The sequence below is a fragment of the Ambystoma mexicanum genome, chromosome 1q, assembly GCF_040938575.1.
Source record: "Ambystoma mexicanum isolate Mex_15411 chromosome 1q, UKY_AmexF1_1, whole genome shotgun sequence".
Taxonomy (NCBI): Eukaryota; Metazoa; Chordata; class Amphibia; order Caudata; family Ambystomatidae; genus Ambystoma; species Ambystoma mexicanum.
This window is the reverse complement of record NC_090922.1, coordinates 960941549-960966516: the sequence shown is the minus strand read 5'-3', so window position 1 is coordinate 960966516 and position 24968 is coordinate 960941549. Positions and strand designations below refer to the sequence as shown.

The following is a 24968-nucleotide window of genomic DNA, read 5'->3' as shown; positions in this document are numbered from 1 at the left end:
TCCCTTCCTAACAGCCTTTGTAAATGCCTCCTTTTCCACAGGGAAAGTCCCTGCCTCCCTCAAGGAAGCGTGGGTCCGCCCTCTTCTAAAAAAGCCATCGCTCGATCCCACCTCCCCCAACAACTACAGACCCATCACCACTGTCCCCTTCCTCCTTAAAATACTGGACAACGCAGCCTACCTGCAGGTCCAACACTTCATTGAAACTCCTTGGACTCCGACAATCTGGCTTCCGCCCCAGACACGGAACTGAAACAGCCCTACTGGACCTGTAAAATCAGATGGACGATGCAAGAGACATGGGTAAACCAGCTATTCTCCTCCTCAACCTCTCAGCAGCATTTGATCTCGTTGATCATAGCGTCCTATGCCACCATCTCTCCAACACCGCCAAATTCTCCCCTGAAGCCACAGCGTGGATCACCTCCTTCCTACAAGACAGAACCATGCAAGTTTTCTCAGACTTAGCCGCAGCTTCACCAACCATCATACTCTGCGGGGTGCCCCAAGGCTCCTGCCTCTCCCCCACGCTATACAACATCTTTACACGCCCCCTCTTCCTCATCCTCGACGCCATGGGCATCTCCTACACAAACTACGCCAACGACACACAGATCCTCCTCACTCTCACAGGTAACTATACCACTGACTCCCTGACCCTCAACAACCTCTACAACACCATCCAAGCCTGGATGGCAGATAACAGCCTATGCCTCAACTCCGACAAGACGGAACTCCTCCTGGTAGGTTCTCCCGACACCCTAAAAAACCTAGATGCCCAATTCAGCCACTTCACCATTGGCGCCATTAAAATTCAAGTTTCCGACTGTCCAAACTAGCCCACTGGCTCCCAATAAAAGAAAGGATCTTATTCAAAGCCCTTACACTGACCCACAAGTGCATCCACCTCACTGCTCCTGCATACCTCTCTCAAAGGATACACCTCGCCTCCTCCACCAGGCCAACCAGATCGCTGTATACCAACATGCTCACGAGTAAAAAAAGCAAAAGCGGGCGGATCCAGCTTCCCTTATCTCGTGCCCTCTCACTGGAATGCCCTATCACCCACCATCTGTGGCGAGGCCTCCCTCACCATCTTCCGCAAAACATTGAAGACCACTCTCTTCACTTAAGGCCAGACACACCAGCACGAATACCTCCATGTATCATGTATTATACGACCAAAGCGATATATGTAACATTCACAATATGTCAACAACTTCTACCATGCATGTAACTAAGTTTAAGGCAAGTAACAGCGCCTCAATGCCCCTGGGCTGCTTGCGCGCTATATAAATGTAAATAAATACAAAAAAACGTGAGGACCTGGGTGGTCCTGGTAAGACATGTTATCTTCCTATTGTTGGAGGTTGGGTCTGCCGCCTCCATCAAAGACATGGCATCAGACTCCCAACAGCACACGTGATGGAACTCCCAACACAAAGAACCACTCCGGATACTGGAATATGTTCCAAGGGTCTTTATTATAGCTTTTCCTGTTAGGACCTACTAGGTTCATAGGGTGTTTGGTGCTAGAGTTGTCCCTTGCCAACAACTAACCCAGCCTTTTCCTCATCCCTAGCCCAGGTATCCATAACATGAGTTTAGTAATATCGCAGGGTAACACCTACTGTCTACATTTATTCCTTAGGCTAAAAAGGGGTATCCCTAAAACGGACTGGCTACCTTTGTAGCGGTCTGCTAGTTATCCCTGACCTAGCCCCGCTTAGTATTCGATGGGGGATCTGAGTTGGTGCTTCCTTCCACTCAGTTCCGCTTGTTCTCCTTGCACGCATGGCCTCTTCCTGATCATTCTCTACACTGGGTCCCCAGATGCTCCACTCCTGCCGTAGTACTGTCCCTCTGCTCTCACAGGCCGCCTTCCTACTTCCATCCTTAGATGTTACTACTCTCCTCATTCCAACCACCACTCTACCAATACCTCTACCATCACCTTCTTTCCTCCTCACTACTTCACCTTCTACTCCCCCTGTACTGCTACCACTACCTCTCTTCCTTGTTCCTACTACTCTCACATTCCTTCTTCTGCTACGGTCTCTTCCAATACAATCGTTACTACCATCCCCTACTACCACTACACCCACCTACTACTTTCTACTCACTATTTCAAGCACTCCTTACCCCTCAAACACAAAAACTGCACATGTACCCTCACACCAATGGCCTCTGCACTCCTTTTGCTTTTGCCTCCTCTGGTCTCATGGACGTACTTCACTGCTTGTCCTCACCCAACTAACCCACACTGCACAACTCACATGCACCTTCTTAAATAGCCCATCCCCTCACAGTATTGGATACTCACCCTGTCCATTGACTTAACTGGCTCAATGGGGTGCAGCAGTGGAAGTGCTTAGCGGTGCTTCAAAAGGCCTTGTAAGCCCTGCCCCCTTTTCTGGCAGCATCTTTTGCAAAAAAAGTAAAAGACTTTAAGGTACTGGAGTCCCATTTGATAAGGTATTCTGGTGAACCTTTTATTGTTAATGTCGCTAGTGAGCATTTCATTGATAAGGCCTTCATTTCTGGGCAGTGTGAAGACCTGTACAGCCTCTGCAGAGTACCTTTCTCTTGTAGCCAGTGTTATGCTGCAGAGCGGACCGCTGCTATGTGGTTTCTTCCTTCTGCTGCTTCCTGTTGTGGCTTCTCAGTCTGTTTTCCTGCAGGAGGGATGCGCCATCATCACAGGTAAGGTGGGGAGTGGGCATGTACAAACTCTTGCAGGCCCACTAGACATGGTCTTTGGTCATGTCAACTGTACACCTTGAATCAAGACGTTTCTTTGGGGCTCACTAGCCATGGCAACTGTAAAAATGTAGCACCAATAGGATCCTTTGTGGTCCACTAGCCATGACCGTCAATGTCATTGTGGTCATACACTGCACAACAATGAGGCACAAAGTTAAGCCGGACTGGCTTCAAATTACAGTGCTGAATTTCAAGGGTTTTGTCGTGTAAAATCTGATCAGCTTAACTCTCTCTGCTAAAGTTGTTCACAGACTATCAAGACATTTGCTACACTATCGTTTTTTGGGACCACCAGCCATGGCCATTGGTTGTGGCGACCAGATATGTTGCACCAATAGGTTTCTTTTTGGGCCCACTAGACACGGCCACTGTAAAAATTGCACATTTCTTTGGGGCCAGGCCATGGCCAATGTCCCAATGACCCATTACCCCCTACCATTACCCCCCCCTAGCCTAGTAAATGGGATTACTGTAGCTATAGAACGTCCTACCTCTATTCTGTATCCTGCAAGATTCCCCCGATAATGGCAACAAATTATACATGCAGGGGCGATTAACTACTCATGCTCACGGTATTCCCTGATAATGGGAAAACGCGTGCAAAACAAAAACTCTCCACTTTCCCGACAGGCCCTCAGCAAGCACCACCCTCTTTCCATGGTCCCCCTCCAGCTGATTTTTTCCCCTCCATTACCCTCTTCAATTACTCCTTTTCACTCTGGTTTGTGTGATTCATTTTTTTTTCCAGGCACGTCTTCCATCGTAGCTGTGGAAATCTCGCAAGAATCCCCTTTATTCCACCTACACTGGTCCCCAGACCACCCCCAACCTCTCCAAATTCACAGGGTTTCTTCTTTCTGCATCCCCACCTCTAGCCTGATGCATTTTCATCCCGTTTCCTCATCCAAATAGCTTTGAGCACTTTGTGTTCGCGTTACCTCAGTAATCACACAGAATGAACAAAAAAATGAAATGACACCTTTTAATTTCTGAAAAGTCTATGCTGCAGAACACCATCGCTATATTGATGGTGGCAAGGGGCCTGTATGGTGTATAGGGCTGAGCAAGCCATCTTATAGTTAAGGTGATAGCCTGGATTAATAACAAATCTTATAATTTCTATTCCTGATAACATTCGTCTTGCAAGATGAATATGGCTGATATTTTCCAAACAAAAGGTTTGTCACGGGCACCCCAAAACTGGAAAGATTTGTTAAAAAAAAAGAAAAAGAATGCTGTTTTGGGCCTACTCCCATTCATTTTCCCATAGAGAAAAAGTCAGTATTTGGTAACGGCAAAGTGCAACAACTACTGGGCAGATTTGGACACAACAACAAACAACTTCGGCACGAAGCGTTGAATAGTTTCTGGGACAGGCTTGGGGTTATTCCACCGAGGAGTTTTAATAATATTTTATGGGGAAAGGGCCCTCCCCCCCTCCCAAAAATATAGTTCTATCCCCTATGGTGCTTTATAGCAGGGAGACTTTAGAAATGAAGACACCACCTCTTTTTTGCTCGATGCAAACGATTACCTGGTTAATACCGGGGTAATGCAAATACAAAAAGTGCTTAAAAGCTATTTGGGGGAGGAAAAAGAAGGCACTTGCATTAGGGAAGGGGCGGGGTGGGGGTACCATGTGAAAGAGTTAGGGGTGGTCTGGGGAGCCAGTTACAGTTCAAACGTTTTCAGATCATCATGCAGTAATCTCTTGCGATTCCCACAGCTACAACAGAAGACGAGCTCCGAAAAGAAAATGCTTCAAACAGAGTGAAAGTGGGTAATGGGAAAGTGACAGGGAGAGTAAAAGTAGCTGGGCGGAGTGGGGGGAGGGAACATGGGAAGATGAGTGCCTGGGAAAACTGGGAAGGGCTTTTGATTATCGAATTATCAGGGGGGAATAACACAGAATGCCAATATCGAGGAAAACCCATGGGAACCGGGAGGGATTGAACAACAAAAAAGGAAATTTTACATAGTGGGCTGCAATGAAACTATTGGTGCAACATGTAGAGTGGCCCTGGCTAGTGGGCCCCAAAGAAACCTATTGATGCAACATGTACAGTGACCACAACTGAAGGCCATGGATAATGGACTCCTAAGAAACTATAGTATAATAGAAATCCTTGAAATTCCACTAAATATCTTTAGTTAAGAGGGTTAAGATGATCTGATTTACCAGTAATAAAACATAGCAACAAAACCTTTGAAAATCAGTGGAAAAAAGTGGTTAGGAAAGAGTTAAGGTGATCAGATTTAACAACAAACCCCTTGATATTCAGCAGTTGCATTTAAAGGAAGTCCACTATGACTTTGTGCCACCTGTAGCACAGCGTATGACCGCAATGATGGCATCACAGATGCCATCACAGAGAAAGAACAGGGCTAGTGGGCCCCAAAATAACCTAACGGTGCAACATGTACAGTTGGCTCAACCAAAGGCTATGGCTAGTGGGCACCAACGTAATGTATTGGTGAAACATGTAAGCTGCCATGGCCAAAACCCATGGCTTGTCGGCCACAAAGAAACGTATTGGTGCAACATGTATAGTAGCCAAGGCTGAAGGCCTTAGTATAACAAAACCCTTGAAATTCTGATGCCATCATTGCGGTCATATGCTGCGCAGCAGGGAGCACAAAGTTAAACTGGACTTGCTTCCAATGCAAACGCTGAAGGTCATGGGTTTTGTTGCGTTAATTCCGATTACCTTAATTCCCTCCTAACCTCTGAATTGCAAAGGTTTTGTTGCCATGTTCTGTTCATGTTAAATCTGACCACTTAACTAAGGAGTATCAGAGTGAAAATGAATTAAATGAAAGTGGTTCTACAGTATGGGTGTGCATGTTTGTATGGCAAGTGGATAGAAATGCTAGTGTAAGCAGGGAGTGTGAAGTAAGTGGTACTGAGTGAAAGGGTTTGCGAGTAGCTGGACGGAGATGGCAAATAGTGTGGAGGGGGTTAGTAATAGTGTGAAGGAGGGGATTAGTGTGGATATGGGGAGTAGTAGTGTGGAGGAAGGTGCAGTAGTAGGAGAAGTAACACAGGATGGAGGTAAGACCTAGGGACAGGAGTTGCAACCTATGGCTCTCCAAATGCTTTGGACTACAATTACCATCATAGCTGGTGTAATGATGTAGAACTAGGGGTCCTACACACAGGTGGCATGCTTTTGGCTATAGATATCCATTGTGAGAAAATAAAAGCGAAAACAATGTCTGACCCTAGTTCTAAGAGGGGTTTCCCTGCCTCAACTCAATACTAAGGAATCTGTCAGTCTAAAGTAAAGGATTCACCGTCCTGTGTCCAAAAACCTTTTTTCGAACCCCTACAGTATAAAATCAACTAAGGAAAAGGGGTGTCTTCTTGGCCCAAAAGAACGGCTTCCTTCTCCTGGGTGATAGCTGAAAGTTCACTTCTGGGTGATGAAAATGAAATGTTCGTCTGAAAAGATACAAGTCAAAACGTCTCAAAATAGTTCCTTGGATTGAGGTTCCAGTATGGCACATGGAAAAACATTTCTTCTATCTTCACAGTGTTAGGGGGATGACTGCCTCCACTGACCTGTCTCAGGTTGTTCAGTTGTTTTCCCGATGCCAGGATACATGTCGTTATCAGACTCTTCACAATGCCAAGAGAACAACTCTCACCTCTTGGCACCTTTCACAATGTTCACAAAAGCCAGTGGTACTTCTCTTCCCTGGCTTTTCTGACAATGCTCACCATGCTCAAAGCCCATCTAGTTCACTATTATTGCCAGGTTCTGCGACTTCGACAATGGTTTTGGAAGCAGTTCATTATTGGGTGTGGATCCCAATCCTTTTTAGCTCTTCTTGATTCTCAATAATTGTACCCAGCTCACTATCCTGCCAGGTATTTCTTTTGTAGGGTCGCAGACCTCTTATGCATTGGTTTCTTTCTCTCGGGTTCCAGAATCCGTTGGTTTCTTTCTCTCGCTTGTGGTGCAGGCAGCCAAGGACTGCCACAAGGAAGAGGGAGGACTCTCGATGCCACTCTTATTGGATGCAGGTCCCAGACCCGTGTACCACTGCTGTATGGTCCCTCTGGGTTCCCAGCAAGCCTCCCAGTCTCCCAACACTCTGGTTGCTTGCCGGTCTCCATCGGCTACTTCTGGGTCTCTCATCTGTGTTCTGATACCTCCTTCTCCATCTGACCTCTGCAGCACCACCACAGCAGCTTCCTATTTCGAGTGCCGTTTCCCAGGCGAACCACGCTCTTCAGCTCTCTCAACCAGCTGGCGCTTTGTACTCCTGCTTCCCACTCGGCCCGACCATGGCAGAGCTCTCCCGGACGTGGTAAGCAACCCACCCTTGACTGCCTCGTTCGGCTCCTGACTGCAGGCTCTCCGTCTCCGGTTTCTCCAAGGAGGATCTCTCCATCACCAGCAGTTTAGGGGAGTAGCTCTCCACCAATGAGTAAGGGATTGCTATTGTCTGCCTCTCTTCTGATGCCACGGACTGACCATGTCCTCTGGGCAGTGTTCTCTGTGTTTCCCTTCATCCTCACGGGCTACTCTGGTACTTGTGCTGCCCTGCATCCAGAATGGTGTTCTCCTTCCTGGTTTCCCTCTACTATTTTGAAGGTCTTTAGACCAATAGGATTTCGGAAGCCACTAGAATGGTCACTAGTGGATCATGCTTCTGCATAGCCTCCTCGTCCCAGTACTTGTTCCAAATGGTCTAGACGGCTCATGCTGGTACCACAGGGTACTCTGCATAGCTCCATGAAGCTTCCTAGTCTGAAAATAAGTGTTTTTATCCTCCACTGCGTTATTGATGCTTTTCATCACAGTTTTGGCATTTGCCCCAATAGGAAGACCCTACTCTTCCTTGCCCCAGTACCTCTCAGGGAGATCGAGCATCATGGAACCCTGCGTAAAGTAGGAGTATGAGGGAGATGCTCATGTAATGCGGTCATACCACGTTCAATCGGGATAGTCGTCTTTAGTCCCATAGGGGATAATCCCTCCCCATGAGATCCACCTGCTGAGTATCACCCACAGGGGTGGGGGCTAACGGGTAGTGGCCTCACCTCCCTAGCATCATGGGGAGGGGCTCCCCCCAGAGAAGGTGCAACTTCCAAGGATTTTTCACACTGGCTATTGATTATGCTGGTTAAGGATTTGTAACCCAAAATATCTGGAGAGCCAAAAGTAACAGACCCCTGACCTAAAAGAAGTGAAACATGAAAAGTACAGAAGCTTGGTGGGAGACTTGAGACAGAGATAAAGCACTGATAGTAGAAAAGGGAACATTGGCAGTGAACATGCCCAAAATGCCTGAATCCAACAGTGAGTGCAAGGTACAATCCCTATTCCATTAGAACACTAACCCTTGGACAGAGTACGGACAGCTAGGAATTTGCCAAGGTGTTTTAGAGAGCCAGTGTTTTAGGGTGATATCCGCAGCAAACGTTTGCGACTAGACAGTAGGGGTAAACATACGCTAGCACTTAGCAGGGATTATGGATGGCTAGGTTAGGTTAGAGTCAGTTTGTAAAAAGACACAAAAGGGATGGTGCTAGGCCCCACAAATACAAAAATGGAAACTCATGAACTGCATTATTGAATTAGAGCGAGTTCAGCGCCAACTGTGATACAGGATGTAGGATTTGTTCTCACCTTCTTGGGTGGGATGAAGTTTTTGTCAACATTTTGTGTTATATTATTATTGTTCTTACATGGGTTTGGTTTTATTTTTGATTAGTTTATGTATAGGATCATTAAGGAACCCATTCCTTTAGCAGGATGTGGCAATCAGACCAGGAGAGTTCAATGTGAGTGGTCGGTTTAAGGGCTAGACCAAATGAATACATTATTGCAAGTTCGGGAACATAAAAGGGTTGAAACTAAGACTATTCATGGTATGAGCGAATAATATGGCTTTTGGATTATCAAGGATTTTATTTGAGATGGCTTGTATACTTGCCAGCAATTTGGACTTTCTTGGGGAAAGGGAATATTTGGCACCTGGCGAGCAATGTACAACAATAATAGCTATCAACATTTTGTTTTTGATGCAGCATTTAGAAGCTATTTTTCAAAGCTGCGACAGGAGGATTAGGAACTTTCTCGTTTTTTTCTGTAAGCATTAAACATATTCCCTAGTTACTATTACATCAATGGAATCAGAAAACCGCTTGTAACTTGACACTTTTTTGGGATCCCCACGTAGTAATGTGCTAATCTCCCGTCTGATTGTATTCATCTTTCTGGAGCTTTACATGTCGATTATCAGAATGAGCTTTAGTTGATCACCAATTGAATCGCAATTTCAAACTACGTAAATCATAAATTTTAGCTTCCTTTAAACGAAATAAACCCTCTTGGTACATATATATAGTTTGTATAGGGATACAAAGCCCAACCAATGATGCCAGCAATTTGCTTCAACATGGGCGATAACTGGAATACCTCAAAAACCTCCACAAAAACGACAAATAGGATGTTATTAACAAGTTTAAAAAGGTGACAGAAATCATATTTCACATTCAGGAACACGTTTGGTGCTTATGGTCTTGCTTTTCTTGAATAAATTAAAATGTTGAAGCATAGAAGAAATTACTTAAAATAGTGAAATTCATATTTAGAAAACAAATGTAAACAAGCACATACAAAGTGGATATAACATGTATTTTAATGAATACCTATTGCATTGGAATTTACATTTGCACATCAAAGATGAATAGTGATGGTCAGTTCCCAACTGTGGGTTTGACATACACAGTACACACAAGTGTGCCATCAACATTTATCAGATCTACCCCTCCACCAAAGATATGGCTGCACTGATGTCAAAGTTCAAGATGGTAAATGCTGTAGCAATCATGCTTATTTAAAATATGAAAATCTAGCAACTGAGCCTAGGGAGGACTGATGTGCCATCATTCGGTTGTCCCGACTGAAATGAAGTTCTTTCAGAGGGTGAAGAGCATATCTTGAGGACATTGTTGCTGTAGTTTTCAAATATCCAACCTTGATCATTGTATTGTGCTTCAAAATACTCCGCAGGGTGGATACAATGCAGAAACATGTACCTTCCATCTAGTGCCTGAGAATGGTTGAAGGACACACAACAAATTAAAAAATGTATTTTCATATAAGCAGCCAGGGGGTATAACTTAAAGCAAATACACAATCAGTATATTACAAACTTATGAAGCAAGCATACACAAGAAACGGGTGGAATAATCCTGAAAAAAAAGCACTGAACACATTTTGCCCAAGGAAAGCATGCACATTGATGTTAGAACTGATTTTCTATACTCTGGCCTGGTGGACAGATGTATAGAAGGCCAACCTATATTGCGACAGGGACAACTCTGGGGAACTGCAGCCAACCCTGTTGGGGTATCGGTGACAGGTAGTCTAGGCTAAGTTCTTCAGAGGTGAAGTCACACAATGGGAATCACAGATTACACTTAAACAGGATGTATAAAAATACAGTTTATTATGTATTGGCCAAAACACACTAGAAAAATGACTACTAGCAAGTAGAGTTATCACACAACACTAATAAACGATGCATATATACAGTCACTTATTATAGGGCATAATACATATCAAACTCCTGTAAAGTAAAGATTACATTGGTATCATGCACTCAAGGTCCACAGAGATCCTCCAACTAAAACTGTCCAGCCCTAAATTGTCTGGGGTCCTTTGCCCAATAGTTCAGGTAAAGGTTTCACAGAAGCTTTGAAGCAGGAGGAAATGCAGGTATGGTCTCTGGGGTTCAGTGAAGAGTTCTTTTGGTTAGGGTATGAGTTACACTAATTACCAAAACTAACTTTCACCAAAACTAACTTTCAGAGGTCTTGCGCAAACAAGTATTGGCAAAGCCAAAAGTGTTAAAATAATTACATTGACTTATAATGGGACTATAGGGGTAGTAAGAAGCTCTGTAACTTACCCCCGTACTCGGATTGTTCCTCAGAGTGCAGGACAAAGGAATAAAGTCTGAGGTTGCTCTTCCCGCCGAAAGTCGCAGTCCTCAATCCTCAATTTGCAGGGGTTGCAGGTTCTAGTTGATCTCTGGTTGGTATCTTTCACAGTTGCAAGGACTCTCGATGGAAGATTGCAGCAAAACACAATGCATGGTCCCTCTCAGGACTGGACCCGGGTCGGATAAGCGGTTTCGGATGGTGGTCACCTCAGCATGGCGACGCAAAGGGACTCAGCAGCTGTGGTCGGACTTTCCCTCCCATCGTGGGTCCCCTCGATGCTAGGACGTCGAAATTACGTAGAGGTCAGTCTCGTACAGAGGTCGAAGTGGGCAGGAGCGGTGCTATTATACTTTTTATTTTTAAGTTTCACTGTTCCTATACGTTTATTTTAAAAAGAAACCGTTCTGGAAAGGTTTAGTTTTAAAATAAAGTGTAGGAAGAGGCTGAAGCTTGCACTTCAGTGCACTACACATTCCCAGAAATAGCACGTGTTTGTTTGGGGGTTTGGATTGTGTGTGGAGGGGGAGCAGTGATGGGGTTTGTGGGGAGCGGGGCAGACCAGCAGCGAACATAGTTCCACTATGTCTTTTCGTACACTTCGACCACTGGCATAGGACCAGCTGAGGATCCCCCAAGTTCAAAACTCGGGACGGTGACGACAGCAGCACGTCGGCTGAAAATCAAAGCTAGTCAGCCACAGGACATTCCGTGGTACTTCCGAAGGCTCTCTTTGGCAGGGCACCGAGCAGACATCAGAAATGGATGGTACCTCCACTCCAAGGATGGCAGCTCCTTCGCAGAACTGTTAAGGATCACGAACAAGACAGTGCTCCTCCAGGACAGCAGCAGACGTTGGTCGCCAGGCCTCCTTCAGTCAGGTCTCAGGTTTCTTTGCGGATCTCGCAGCTGGGTAGGATTCTGAGCTCCTTCAGGTTTCTCCAGGATCTCCCAAGAGTGTGTATCGGCTTATCCTAAAAGCCAGGTAAGAGGCGAAAACTCCACTAGCCAATAGCAGGACTAGCCCAGCAGAGGTCCAATCAGGACCACTGGCAGGAACATTCATGCATACCACTCAGACACACTGAAACCAGTTTGTAGATTGGGACCAGACAGTGCCAGCTCACATGCTGGCAGCAAACACACAGCTCTCCAATAGCCCCTAAAAGCTTCCGTTTTCCTTTGCACTGGAAGTCCTTATAAGGATTTTCCTGGCCTGTCAGGCCAGGAAGAAGGCTAAAGAATACGATGGCAATAGGACAAGCGAAACATATTGTGGCATGGCCATGTTTGACCAGTAGCCAGAGTTAGTAGCCAAACACTGTAAACGCGGTAAAGCTAAAAGTGGGACATGGTCACTGCTGCCCCCAGCGTATTCTTTTAGCACACCTAGAGTTACCAAAAATCCTGAGTGTTAGTCTAGGGCAACACAAAAAAGTACCCCATTGTACTGCTGTGTAACTGCTTCTTTGTACAATGATACAAGGTGGCCACAAATGATACAAAAGTAAACAAAAGTAGTAACACGGCTAAGGGAAACAATGTTTCCCAGTACTGACAGCCTGGAGGACGGGTCAGTTTCTCCATGGCATATGAGCACAAGCTAGTGTAGTTAAGTTTAATGCTTCACTACACAGCAAAATGTAAAGGTCAGATTCAAAAATAAAAGCAAAACGTTTGAGGATTCCATAAAGATGGAAGAAAAGTTGCAGTAAAGAAATCTTTTGTAACAATTCATAGAACACAATGTGTTTGCTGTAATCAAAGATCCTTGAGTCTTCAGGTTCCTTTCATTAAGTTATCAAGAACTCGAGTCTGGCAGGAGCCCACTGGCACCCACCACCCAGGCTCACCTCTCCAGCTGCCGGGGCAGGAACCCACTTAAAGGACAAACACTCCACTCACTCAGTGTTCTTTGTGGCATCATGCATCCAGGAAATCACTATATGACGCACCTCCCCTTTAGACAAACACCAGAGAAGACACTCACACCTCATGCACAACACCACACACCTCCCCATTTTACACAAGAAAATGCTGTGCATCGACTCTCAAAAAGAACAGAAATGTTGGAGCACCCCACGAGATACTCACCACTGTCCACTTCAGTCAAGGCAAGACAAACAGAACAAGTCACAACCTGATGGCCAGTCAGAAGGGATCAACCAATAGTCTAACTCAAAAGAAGAAAACAAATCAGACACTCAAGTAATCCCTAAATGTATAAAACAAAATCTCTGATGCTGTGTCAAATCAAAAGAACGACAGGATCACAGTCAAATAAACATCACCTCCTTCCCTGGACAGGCCCCGAGGGCCACAGGTCTGCCAAACCTGAGCATGAACTTGCCCCCTTGTGAGCTTAAGTTCTTCCTACACACACAACCACCAAGGGAAAACAAACTCCTTTTGCTTGGGCCTGCCACTCCCAAGCCCCAGATCTGTGTGATGAATCTGAAGATATTGTACCTTATCCCGTGGGGGACCTTTCTGATGGAGCTAGGGTGGTGCTTTCACAGTTCAATAATCCCCCTGGGGGTGGTGTATGAGGGAAGGATTGCATCAGAGGAAGCCCCTTATGGGATGGCCTTCCCCAGAGAACGTAGTATCCCTGCCAATCACCTGACCCTAGACTCCCTTTCTACAGCCCTAGGAAGAACCCCTTTACTAATAAGCTCATGAGTTATCATATTGCCCTTCCCCTAGAAAGTACTGGGATGAGGAAGAATAGTTACACAAGTGAAAACCCCTTTCCCGGTATTGTGATGAAGATTCCCAGTGACTCACAAGGGAGTCATAAGATGTGTACTGTGACGAGGGAGAAGGGCAGAGGCATGAGGATTACAAAAAGGAACCTGGCAAAGCATTCTAGTGGTTCCTCAAATCCTATTAATCAGAGTAAGTATAAAAAGGAAGAAAGACTCAGAAGTGCTTTTTTTTTGGCTGTGAGGTATTCTGGAGTGGACCACTCTCACTGGGTAAACTGTGTGGAAGTAGTGAAGCCAGTTCAGAGAACCCAGAAAACGGATTACCTGGACACTTCGAGGCAGTGGGAACTCTGGCAAACCCACGGAGGAGCGACTGGCCCAGCAGAGGAGAGACAGCCACCAAGCTGAGCAGGACATCTGGGCTTCACAGTCTGGACTTGCACAGAACCAAGGAGAGTCTGGTCCAGCAGAGGGAGCGGTTCATCCAGCTGAGGACAGTTGGGGCTCAGTCTGCAGATTTCAACTGGGACTGAGAACAGAGAGAGCAGTCTACAGATAATTAAGATACCCGAACACTACCAGAGCCTCGAAAAAGGACGCAGCTGCTCGGGAACTGCCAGTACCTACAAGTCAGTCTTCAATAGGTATGCCGGTTGCCCGGGAGGTGATAGAGGTCCAGGGAAGTGGTGGGGTGAACCCAGAATCTGGGGGAAGATTGTCTGGGACCCTGAAGCAAATAAACCAAGAATGAGAGGGTCTGGGAGTCTATCCTTTGAAAGTCAGAGGGAGACAAATGAGACAGTTGTATACTAGGCAGGAGACTAACAAGTGGATACAATGCAACAGTGCAAGTCTGGGACCCGCACCCATGTGAGAAACCAAAGTTCAAAGCGAATAGGGTCGGGTCCCTGTGAGGAGAAAAGAGACAGACAGTCCATGCGAATACATTGGCTTGGCAGGAGAGTGAACCAAGCCACTGTGCAAGTCTGGGACCCGCATGCACATGAGAAGTTGAGAATAAAGAGAGTGGAGCACACTAAAACGGATTAAAGAAACCCTACGTTTGGTAGAGGAGCGTGCCAAGCTGGTAGGATACATTAACTGAAGCCAGGAAGCCGTTCCAAATTAATTATCAAGTGACTTAAAACTGAGAACAAGCCTAGGGGAAAGGAGCACATCCCCTGCATGGAAAACATGAACATTGTTTATTTTTCATCACCATTTATTGCCAGAGAGACTGGTAAACTTTCTGTTTAAAAAGACAAGAACGCTTGCTCACTGTTGATTTAGTCACCTTTTATTACCAGAGAGACTGGGAACTGTTCTGTTCGAAAGCGTAGGGGACACATTTTGCTTTGAGAAGAGAACACCCTTGCATAGTAGATCATTAGTGTTGGGGAAAGAAGTAGGTTTTGAGACCCGACAATTACAGCCTTTTCAGTTTTGGACTTCCTGGAAGTTGCATTAGTTTCCTTTGAGGTAGCAAAACCCTTCATGGCTTTAGGGATAGAGGCCTTTTTTCCAACCTTTACTTATTTATTAAAGGTCTTTATCAAAAAACATGCCACCATTGTGTCCGAGCCGTACTTCTGCATTCTTACATCTGCCACTCGTGACAACCCTCCACCATATGGATCAATCTCACTGGCCAAATATGAATCCTGTGGCACCCCTCAACAATGATATATGGCATTCATAACACCTATATGCAAGTGCTAGGAACTCTTAAATCCCTTAAGAACACAACACCAACTTGCCTCCGTGGTGAACATTCTATATGCTGTGTCTTCCCAACTTGGAAAACACCCTTAATCCACCATAACCATCAGAATTGGAATACATTCCCTACCATCAATAAAAGAAATCCTACCATCGGGCATACCTTACAATGCAACCCTGTTGAGTGGAGTAATCATTTATCAACAACAAAATACTCTGGCTGGGGCTCTCACCACTCTCACTACACATGGCAAGTACAGTAACAATTGTTTGACCACATGACCAGCTAGCCAGCCATTGTTGTACTTCATCCAAACGGTGCCCTAGGTCCACTCCAGAATACCTCAAAGCCCTATAGCAGACACCACAACACGGGTACAAACCATAGGCAGAAATGCCAAATTAGGCAACAATGTTACAATTCCACAATGCAATTCTTTGACAAGATCCCACGAAGTGCTACTTGACGTGCTTGAAGTGCAACCTCATATGAAGTTAAGTTCCAAAATCCACACAAGTCGCACTAAACCAAAACCACAAACTGACAGCGGACTTAGAAACCAACATGGTTGTCACAAACAGCAACCCACAAAGAAGTCATGAAAATAAAAAATAAAAATCCACACAGGGATATATGTCCATAATAGGCTAACATGTTCTTCTACGATATTAGCCCCCAAAGCGCTATTCTTCAACATCTACCATGGTGTCTGAAGAATCCAAAAAAATAAAAAGAAGCGATACATCCTGGCAACAAGGTTCCACAACACTGCTTTTTACAAATTACATTGACAGAGACCCACATTGCTGTCATCTCATTTAAAACTTAAAAGTAACATACACCAAAGTGAATTCACTCATTCACAACGTTGCTCACTTTGCAAATCACTATGATTCCATTGCAATTCCCCCAAAACAAACACTGAAAACAAAATGCAGTATATATGCAACGGTTCCTAAAAGTCCACACAGTGTCAAAGCAGCACTAAACCTGCAAATACTCGAAAATGGTTAATGCCAACATCACCATTCTTTCACACAGCCCCTTATAACATCCACTGCAGCAATATCTGCAACAGTACTAGCATTTTCCTTAGATGTGTGAATAGTCCTACAAGTCCATATCACGTGCAGTGACTCTAAATCCTGCAAATCCGCAATAAATGTCATAATACTTCTGATGGCATTTCCTGTAATGTCCTATTAAGTGCTTGCTGGATACGGCTGCCCTGAACATGTGGCTGTTCGATATTATCGCCATAATATCATTAGGAACATTCCCTTACCATAATGCCCCATTTTCACTGAACATGCCATACAAGCCTGCCCTGCACAGACACTACACTGGTGCTACTCACAAAATACCCCCAGTCAGTGGTCTGCTGCTGCAGCACACCCACTACTCTGCATCAACCTTCGCCGGCTTAAGGGACACTAGTGCATGTTCCTCATACTCTATGCGCAGCGCTGATCTAGCCTCCTTCGTGTAGCTTTTGTGTCATGTGACAGCTACACACAGGGACATGCTGAAGGGTCCTTTCCTCAGATGTGGTTACTGTTCCCACATCACCACTTCTCTGAACAAGGAATCCTGCTTGGATCCGATGTTCGGATCTTGGAGCTCCTGACTCCCATGGCCCACCGGAAATATTCCTCCGTTCACCAGTCGACACCGGTCAGTGGCACATTAGAGAACGATTCCAACGGATCTGTGCTGGCCGCCGGTACTTAAGCCACTCAATCTAGGTGACAGGCAGACAGTATATGGCCACAGAGCATTCACACTCCTTCCAGGTACTCTTGGGAAGTATTTACTTTAGCCCATTATCACACAGTGGTTTCTTTTTACTCTGGTCCTGGTTTCTCCTCTGTACCCATGCAGCTTGTCCTCCTGTAATGTTACTTACTGTTATGAAGAGAGCATTGGACACAAGGTAGTCCTTTTCTCCACCCTGGATCTCTTGTGGCCCTGCTCACTTGGCACAGGTGTCCTTCACCTGGCTCTGGAGGGTCCCTGAGTGCACCCTGGCACTCCATCACCTACTTTCTCCCACCCTGGGTGTTTTTCTGCCAGCTCTTTCCACTGTGAAGTGTCTTTTCCAACAGCGCCTCTCCTGCCAGCAGTCTTTCTCGTTCACCAGGTGCCCTAGGTGCACTATGGCACCTCTCCAAATTATTTTATTCCTCCCTGGATGGTGGGTTCCTACTTCTGGGGCAGTAGGTCCCGACACTTCTTCCTGCACCTCCTGCAGCAGTTAACCTCTTCTTCTGTTCCGCTCTTTCAGCTTCCTGTACACTTTGGGTCCAGTTTCAAGACCAGCTCATCACACTGTTGTAATCAAATATCCTTGAGTTTTCAGGTAAGTTGTAAGGAGTTCCTTTTGTTAAGTTATCAAGAACACACGTCCAGCAGGAGCCCACTGGCACCCACCGCCCAGGCACATCTCTCACACCCAATGGACCAATGGTTGACAAGTATGTCGGGAGATACCCCCCTCAGCCAGCCATACGTCCTCAACCAGCCCTATAGACTAGGTGTCGTATGAATTTAAGCCAGCATAGACAAGGAGCCCCAGGCTATGACCAAAAACACCTCAATTGACAGTCTTGATTAAGCGCACCAAAAAGCCATGATGTTGATGTTAGAGACACAACATAGCTGCATTACACATGAAGCACACGTGCCATCCGCACTTCGGGACAAACTATTACATGAAGAACATGAGCGTACAGTGCTATATTTAGAGTACAGCCACATATACATACGGTCATTGCTTTCATTATTTATGTCACTATCCAAATGCAGCAACGCAGAAACCGCAAGAAGCAAGAGATTCTGAGCAAAGCTTGAAGATGCTTACATGCACACCCTATGGAATTGTAGGAGCACCTATGGCACCGGAAAGAATCAAGTGTGACTTACCTATGGAGAATGTAGTTTAGCATGGATATTGTAGTAACTGCACTATAATGACTTACGAAAATTCCAGCAGGCCACTGCCTCTCAGCAAGAGCCGAGCTTGAGCTGAATAGAGAGCAAGACGTGCCAGACAGGACTCTAAGCCAGGGCACAAGATACAGATGGCATTCCATTCCCTAGACGACAAAGGCACCAGCTGCAGTAAATATGAATAATCCCTCATAATTTAGAGCTGTACAGCTGAAATTCATGGTCTCGGACCAGGTTATCCTGCCGAAGTAAACAATGGACAGCGACCAGCGCTGGGAAAGAGCCAATCTCAGGCTACCAGACAGAAGACTGCAACAAATGTGCTACAATAGGAGACAAGTGTTGCACCGAGCAAAGGAGCACTCTCGGACTAAGGTGGTACACACAAGTTACAATGCAGATACTGTCATTCTTATTAAATTGAAGACATACACGAGAGCGGAGAACCTTTGGAGCTCTAGGCAACCACAGTTCAGTATATTAGGGGTGGGGTTTGTTGGGTGTCCTGACCCACGTTTAAGCTATCATGCCACAACATTTGGTGCTGTGGGCTTAGAAAATTCAAGATGGCGGAAAACCCACATGTGCGCCGAAATCCAGGAAAGCTGCGCAGTTTGTGCGCACACCGAAATGGTTGCCTCACTTGCCACCCACCAGTGCGAGAATGAAAGGCCGGGTTGCCATGAGGGAAATGGGTTGCCAAAGGAAAAACAGTAGCGCCGGTTAGCTTCAAAGCGCTTTAAAATCACCATTGGACTACCCGCACAGTAGTCTGAAACCATTGGGAATGGCAATGCTGATTGCCAAATGCAACCTAGAATTGTTGGGAATTCATTTTCTTAAATCCCAAAAATGGGTGCAGTACCAGTACTCACCACTATCCAAAAGCCGGCAGTTTAAAACCACCCTGTGTTTCTCTGAAGGCAGGCTCAAACTGTCTATTTTAAACATTGCAACACATCTAAAAACTCACTGGACACCAGCAGACATTTGGTAGAATGGAGTGTTGTGTGCCTACAAAATCTGGGAAATGAAGAGCCCAAAACAATGCTTATAACAAAACTGCTATGGAGTCAGCAGTTTAAGTTGCACTGGATTTAAAGACACTAAAATCGAAAATGTTTAGATTAAATGAGTGACCTATGTTTGGTGTCACATGCCTTTGTAACTGTTTAAATGTCATAGTTTTAAACTTAGAATCAGCCTTCTAGCTGCATATGTGAAAATGTTTAGTTTTATTTGAATGCAGGAACTGGGGAACAAAAAGTGACATTTTATCTGAAACCTGGCTTAAGGAACTGAATTCTGCCTGGCAACTACCCCCATCAGGAGTGAAACTTGAGTCACAGCTGTGTTCCCAGGCCTAGCTGCCCTTTTGCTGCTCACACTAAGGATATGCCATCTAGCTGATAATTGAATTACCTGTGCTCTGCAGGAGAGTGAACAAAGCCCTCTTCACTCAGGCAAAGGTTTTTATTACCGCAGTCGTAAAATGTAGCTTCCTCTTGGCAGGAGCTGGGAGGGGCACTGCCTGTGAGAGCAAGCTGGCTTGGCAGAACTGGATTAACCAGTATTTCTACCTTGTGCTGAGAGAAAACCACACCCCTTTGTAGCCAGAATATTGTTTAGAAAAAGATTAATAACTCATGGTGCGGACATGTGAAAATTTTATAAATGATACCATAATTCTTGTGATTTTTCTGCCCACATTTTAAGAGGTTTTTCGACCCGGTGGCATGTTCAGGGGGGTTTTAGCGGAAAAGTGGATATTACTCTAAATGTATGCATGTTAAAAATCTGAAACTTCATCAGTTAATGTCCCTACTCCCTGCACACATGTATGTAAAGTTGGGTCCATGTCAGAAATTGAAAAATCAGTTAAAAAGTCCATTATGTGCCATCTCTGAATGCAAGCTCCTAGAAAGAGCAGATTTGGACAGAGACATGGCTAAATTCAGCCACACCATGTATATGTAATTTCAAGCAACTGTGTAACTGTGAAATATGTCTTTTATTATCAAATATAGAATGTGTGCAATCTGACAGAGGAGTGTCCTATCTGCAAGCCATAAAATGACATCCCTCTGACTCACAGTTCATTCCCCAATCAAATGATAAATGGAAGTTTGACCAATTAGAAGCTGAGAGAGAGGTAGGGTCAGTGATGCTAGAACACACCCACATTCTAAACACATAAAAGCAGACAGACAGGACAGATGGGGAACTTCAATTCCATTTGCTGCAACGCGCTCTGCCGGACCATACAACATCCAGAGATCCAGACTTTACCTCCATCAAACCTCCAGAGAGCCAAACTAGAGACTTCAATCTATCCAGAACTAGAGACCAGACCAGAGGGAGTAAGCAGTGCTGTACCCAGAGAGAAAGCAGTGCTGTGCCCAGAGAGAGACCCGAGCCCAGTCCAAAACCCTGACCAGATCCATGGCGAGGCCCATTTCACTCAAGAATATAGTGTGAGTACCTAGAAAACTGTGCAGAACCAATCTCTTAGTTAAAATAATATAATTCAATCTATTTAATCTAAGTAGAACTGCCTCCTGTCACCTGTCATTTGTAAAGCTGTCACTTGTCATTTTCTAGTCGCAAGCTGCACTTGTCTTTTTGAACTTTAAAATTTCAAATCTGAAAAACGACCTTCACAAAATCGCTCATATCTCCGCAACCGTTTGTGCTAGAGACTTGCAATAACTTTTATTAGAAAGCTTAGAATCTTAGCTTTGAATCGCACATAGAACCGCATTCCTACCCCTTATAGTTTTACCGCAATCGCGGAACACGCATCCGCGAATTTTGCCGCGATTTGCAAATTTCTTCACATGTAAAAACTGCTGCTGCTTGCCTTCCATTTGCCAGAAATTCGTTTAACCTGCTAACTATCCCTGCCCCTTTGCTAGTGTGAGCCTGGACTAATATTAACTAGATACCACTCACCCTGAACCTCTGAAAGGGAATTAAAAAGCATTTCCAGCATATTTCTCATCCATTGCTAGCACATATCAAAGCATTTGGGCCTGTGTTTTCAAAACTCCTATCTGTGTTTTCAAACTTCTGTAGTCTAAGCTTGCTGGGGTGAACTGAATTACAGTTGATTGCATTTCTGAGAACTTTGTGATTCCTTCCATTTCCTTGCATTGCATCAAGGGGGGGAGTGAATAGCCAGAGAAAAGTGATTACATTGTTTGGTTGAAATCATATTGAGTATTTTCTGTACTGCATTCATTGAATATTGCATCCACCTGAGCTTACATAAAGCATCCTCTACCACATTATACTTTTGTTCCTATTTACCAGTGTGCTACCTTATCCATTTCATCTCAACTCCTTAGTAATTATAAAGAAGTGTGCTAGTGCCAGATTCTCTGTTGTTAATCTGTATCATATCAGATTAAGTGTGATATTCAATTATTAATTTATTATAAAGTGTCATATATATATCTATTGGTTAAATTATCAAATAAACCCTTTTAACTTGCAAAACAGAACTACTTCTTGGCTCAGTGGGGTCAGGGGGATTCCAAGAGAGGGGTGTTATATAGGGGTAGTCATCCAGAACGCATGAACTGGACATAAAGATATATCAATAAGGGTTTTCATTCAGTATCCCAGACTAGGCATTGACTTAGCTGTAGTGTTGAATTGAATCCTCTTACAAATTGGGGGCTCGAGCCGAGACGTTGGGTTAGATTTACCACTTGTGCAGCTTAATACAGTGTGCTAACTGACGGGATACATACATCCGGTCGGATCACCACGCTGCATTACGCTGTGAAGCATTCCTCAAAAGGGACACTCCAAGAAAAGTTCTGTTCTGCAAAAATAAAATACAAACTTCTGTAAGTCAGGACAGAGACCAATCTCTAGAATGACGACCTTAGTAGACATGAAAATAGCCAGAGAGCACCTCTTGCATAAGCTATTTGTGAGAGGTGAATGGACCGAACAGGGCCAGGATGTGTGGTTGCAGGCCATCACACAACAGGTCACTGAAACAGGGTCAGATATATATAGAGATCAGGGTCCCTTACATGTGGCCCTGAGTGAACTATATATGGCTCCTAAAGCCAAAGAGGAACAAAATAAGATTGCCAGGATAGCGGCATACCTGTACCTATATATGGGAGACATGCAGGATAGATGTGCTGAAAGCCAAAATCTGGCAAATAGGCAACAGATGGTGTTAGAGAAGGTCCAATCTGACCTGGTCTCTTCTGAGCAGAGGCTGCAGAGGAGCCAGGAGTCAGAAAATGACAGCAGACTGTACATCACTAAAATAAAGGAGGATATGGATGTGCTGCGAAAGGAAAAGTCAGAACAGGATACCAGATTTCTGGCCTTGCAGAAGGAACACCAAGAAGGTTTGGACTCCCTACTGCAAAGCCAGAAAAAGCTGGAGCAACAGCTAGACTTCAATAGGGCATGTGCTGAGCAGGTAGTCACCCTGCAAAGCCACCTAGATAGAGAGAAGGCAGAGAGCAACAAACTAATTCTGAAAGACCTGGATACCCAGGCAGAGTTTGATGAGGAGCGCCAAAAAGCTGGTGCCCTTCAACGGCAAAGGGACGACCTGGCAGCACAGATGCAGGCTCTCAGTCAGGAAAGGGATACCTTAGGCCAGGAAGTCTGCCATTTAAAAAGAAAAATGGAAGAAAATCACCTGGCCCACCAGGGACTGGGTGACCTCCAAAAAGAACACCAGAACTTGCTAGAGCACACCAGGAGGGTGGAGGATGCTCTGGCAAGAAAGGAGCAGGCCAATAGGGACACAGCTCAGGAGGTAACCCTCCTGCAGCAAAGACTGGCCCAGTTCTCCAGGACCAACCAGGAAGCACAGAGGGAAAATGAGGCCCTCTGTCAACACAATGATAGGCTCCAACAACAGGTAGCGATGCAGGAGAGACTGATAGAGTCGAGTAAGGCCTTAACAGAGGAACTGAAAGCACAAATGCAGGCTCCTGCATTGCAACAGGGAGCAGGGGCGGATAGAGATGAGGTCCGCTGGGAAAGAGACTCCTGACCATAACCGCAGGAGCCCTAACACCAGGGGCCTTCATCTCCCCCAGTCCCTGGACTCTACCACCCCCATGTCCCCTGGCGCACATGAGCACAGGGCCGCAGGGATGGCAGATTACTATCCAGCTAAGAGTATGGGGCTCATAGGCCAGTACCACTCAGGAATGGAGGGGTGGGCATCCGGGTATGGGCACCCAAGTACAGTACAGTTCAATGGGGAACCCCAGGAGAGTAGGCCCATTAAGGGCATCCTGAAAACCTCTGCCCAGTTAGGTCAGTGGAGGGGGTACCCATCAAATCCTGGCAGCAAGGAGGAATCTGAAGACTCCTCTGAACTGCGCAGGACACAGGAGACCAGGTCCCCACATTCTGCCAGCCATTCCCAGGCTCGCAGAATCCGGGAAAACCTGGAAGAACAGACGGGAACCTCTGGGAGCAGTGCCTCTGAGTCCGAGGAAGAATGGACAAGGGTTACCCGAACCAAAAAGGCCAATAAGGCAAAAAGGGCCTTGCTTAAGGACCCCTTAAAGCAGATTAAGGCGATCAGGAGCGTCATCACGCCTTACCATAAGAACGCTAAGTATTCTGTTTGGGAGCACTTAGAGTTGTTTGAACAAATGATGGAGACTTTCCATTTGAAGGACAGCCAAAGCTGTATTCAATATGTAAAGTGGACCTTCTCCCCGGAATACTCCAGTTTCTTTGCGGGGCTGGAGGACCAAAATCATTTAAGATGGTCCACCTATAAGGCGGCCATCCTGAAACATTTTTCTGTTCACAGAAATCCTCAAGAGGCTCGCAAGGCAGCCTACAATTTGCAATGTGGGGAGGATCAGGCCCCACAAGAATTTGTGCAGGAGTTAAAGCGTGCTTTTGCACAGACCACAAGAAGGGTGCGCACGGATAGCAGGGAATTTATTAATATGTTTTTCCATGCCTTGCCCAAATATATCATGACCCAGCTCGTGAGGGATTTTCACGAGAAAAGATCTTTAGACTGGGTCATTGAACAGGCTACCCGGATCTATGAGGTGCAGAAACCGGTAGATAGCAAAAGTAATGCCCAGAAAAACCCCAAAGCCAACACCACCCCTGCTGCTGCCAAGGTGGCAGAGGTAAAGGTCACCCCCGTTTTAGATTTGGAGATGGGGGGGGCCTAAAAACCTACCTGCACCTAATACTGCTAGGCCCAGAAGGTCCTCGGGCCAGTCACAGACAGGGAGCCAAGGAGGCAGCCCCACAAATGGGGTCCCTCGCTCTCCTGATTATGTAAGTCCCCGTTACAAGGGAAATCGACCCATCCTGGGTTATGTGTGGACTCCTCCAGCCCAAGGGGGGGGATCCAGCCAAGCACCTAACCCAGGGAACTTCCCTCCAAACTTCCCACAGGAGGGCAGAAATTTACCAAACCCTGGGCAGAACTTTTTCCCCAGATATCCACCCGACTTTCAGCCCCAAAACCATCCATCCTTCTTTCCCCAATTCCCTGAGCCCAGACCACTGAATCCGGGAGAGGGGAGGCCAAGGGTGGAGGGGTACCCAAATCTTCCCAACCCGGGGTATTACCAGAGGAGGGACAGCTACCCTTCCCGGGATCAGCCCAGGGGGGAAAACAGGGCCCCGTATCAGCCTGAGCGGGTTTCCCAGTTAGAGCGCCAGGTTCAAAACATGGCGCGGGACCTGGGTCACATACTGAGGGCTCAGCAGAACCCTCAGATGGGCGTGCCGGCGCAGAACGTACCCAACTCTGGACCTGGTGCTCCAGAACAATGACGGGGGCAGCACCCCGATAACTCACCGGTTCCCAGGGAGGAGGCACAAGGGGAAGGGGGGTGTA

General features: G+C 45.8%; 1 long non-coding RNA gene across 2 annotated transcripts in view; it reads right to left on the bottom strand.

Annotated features, from left to right (window-relative positions):
• Window positions 1-9399: 9399 nt before the first annotated feature.
• Window positions 9400-24968, bottom strand: part of LOC138539772 (uncharacterized) — a 42367-nt gene continuing 26798 nt past the window's right edge. The window contains exon 3 of one of the 2 annotated variants that reach the window (XR_011287842.1): window positions 9400-9831. This is a non-coding gene — a long non-coding RNA (uncharacterized lncRNA). The remainder of the gene's footprint in view (window positions 9832-24968) is intronic. The other variant, XR_011287848.1, reaches the window with a different exon arrangement.